Genomic DNA, 2,069 nt, shown 5'->3' with positions numbered 1-2,069 from the left:
GAGAGAGAGAGAGAGAAAAGAAGAAGAAGAAGAAGAAGTAAAAAATATGCGCTGCAGTTGTGGAGGTTTTAATAATATTACAGGGCAACGTTTTTTTGCGTGGTAAAGGAAAAGAAAAGGTCTTATTCTTATACAGCCAGCGATGTAATGAAGATCCAGTCCGGGGGTTATTGCGTCAACACGTCGTGGCAACATTTCCTGTGGGAACGGAGCCTGTCTGTCTTTCTCCTGTATTGCAGATTTGTACGTGTTGGTCTTGTGATTTTGTGGAGAGAGAGAGTGAGACGACTGCTTTTCTTATGGGTAAGTGTTTTATGGCGCTCGCAATTGCATATGAGCGCACGGGGCATATTAAACATTTTCAGTTGGTAGGAATTTTTGCCCGGGTGGAGGCCGAAGCCTACTCCTGACTTATCGACACTAGGCCATCAAAGGATCTTTAACGTGCGCAACTAGCACACGGGACCGACGAGATTTTTCGTCCTTGCCCGAAAAAGCTAAGGTGTAAATCGTTCCTTTTTTGAGTAAGTGTTTTACGGCGCTCACAACTGCATAAGGTCGTATGAACGCGCGGGACACATTAAACATTTTCAGTTGGTTGGAAATTTTGAATTTTGCCCGGGTGGCGACCGACGCCTACTCTTATCGATTTTGGACCACCGAGGGATCTTTAACGTGCGCCACTCCCACGCAGGACCTCCGAGATTTTTTGCCCTTGTCCGAGAAGGCTAGGTGTAGATTTTTCCTATCAGAAGATCAGGGGTGTGGCTGAAAGACAGCAGTGAGAAGGAGCCAAGGAGTAGCAGTAGAAAGGCTGCAGAAAGAGTCAGGAGCCCAGACGAGTAACCAAAGGTGATGAGGGGGTAGGGGCAGAAAGTAGAGACGAAAGCAGACGACAGAACATTGCTGGATAGTAGGAAAGGGGGGTGAAAGGAGACAGTTTTAGAGAGGATTTTTTTCAAAGGCTACCCCCGAATTCGAACCCGATTGTTGTTGGATGGACACGTTCTGTTTTAACACAGCATGACGTACATGGGTAGTACAAATCCCGGGAATGGATCAATGTCTCAGAATATCACGGATTAGCGTGCCCTGGTTGACGGGTGCTCTGGTTCTGATGGATTGCTCTTTCTTTCAGTCCTATCAAAAAAATTATTATCGTCCTGATCTCTCTACTTTGTTTGTATTGTTACTGTCTTGTAACACTTCTAATCTTGGTCTCCTATATGACCTTATTGTGTTGCAAATGCCGTAAAACTCTCTCTACAACCTAAAAGATTGTCATGCTTTGGCTGGGAAGTATAAGCAGAGCTGACCGGATGTGTCACGACACGAGGACAAAATCGTTGACCAGCCAACGTACCGTGACACCTGCTTTGGGACCGCTCTGTCTGGGGGGCATAAGAGACCGCTGTGACGTCACACGATTTTGGCTGGTCGAGCCGGAACGTCATGCAGCGACTTGATTGGTTGTCTGTTTGGTTCCTTTGTCTGGCATTGGTTGTCCGGCGGCTCTCGTCTTTGAGTTCCGCGTTCCTTTCCGCGATTATTCCTCCTGATGGAAAGGCGGCATGGGAGCACCCATGCGTGCTGACCTCGGGAGTGTGGAGTCGTGTACAGTGTCTCGCAGTGCATGCTGGAGTGTTGATCTGTAATACAGCCCGGCGTCTTGTTTCGTGGATGCGTGAATTGTGCGTGTAATCTGATACAGTGTATTGTGGTTTTTAAGGTTTCGATAGGATTTTATGGTTTTAAGCTTGATTTAAAAAAAAAAATGTTCTTTTTGAACTGACTGGTGGTTCACCCAGGACAGTTTAGAGGACCCCCTCCTTCAATTTCCCCCCCCCCTCTTTGCCCTCTTCTCTCTTTGGTCTCTCTCTCTCTCTTTCTCTCTCTCTCCCTCCCTCCCTCTCTCTCTTTGGTCTCTCTATCTATCTATCTATCTATCTATCTATCTATCTATCTATCTATCATCCATCCATCCATCCATCCATCCATCCATCCATCCATCCATCCATCCATCCATCCATCCATCCATCCATCCATCCATCTATCTATCTATCTATCTA

The 2,069-nt window shown here is 46.6% G+C and overlaps 1 protein-coding gene across 2 annotated transcripts in view; it reads left to right on the top strand.

The window, feature by feature from the left end:
* The window catches only part of LOC101847627 (UDP-glucose 4-epimerase), a 49,256-nt gene that overhangs the window by 9,474 nt on the left and 37,713 nt on the right, over positions 1-2,069 (top strand). The window contains exon 1 of one of the 2 annotated variants that reach the window (XM_005090060.3): positions 170-303. The exons of the other annotated variant lie outside the window; for it this stretch is intronic. The gene's annotated coding sequence lies outside the window, so the exon portion shown is untranslated. Of the gene's footprint in view, positions 1-169; positions 304-2,069 lie in introns of those variants that run through there. 2 annotated transcript variants of the gene reach the window in all.

This window comes from Aplysia californica, unplaced genomic scaffold, assembly GCF_000002075.1.
Source record: "Aplysia californica isolate F4 #8 unplaced genomic scaffold, AplCal3.0 scaffold00012, whole genome shotgun sequence".
Lineage (NCBI taxonomy): Eukaryota > Metazoa > Mollusca > Gastropoda > Aplysiida > Aplysiidae > Aplysia > Aplysia californica.
Note: the sequence above shows the minus strand (reverse complement) of the source record. Positions and strands in the feature narration are given on the sequence as shown.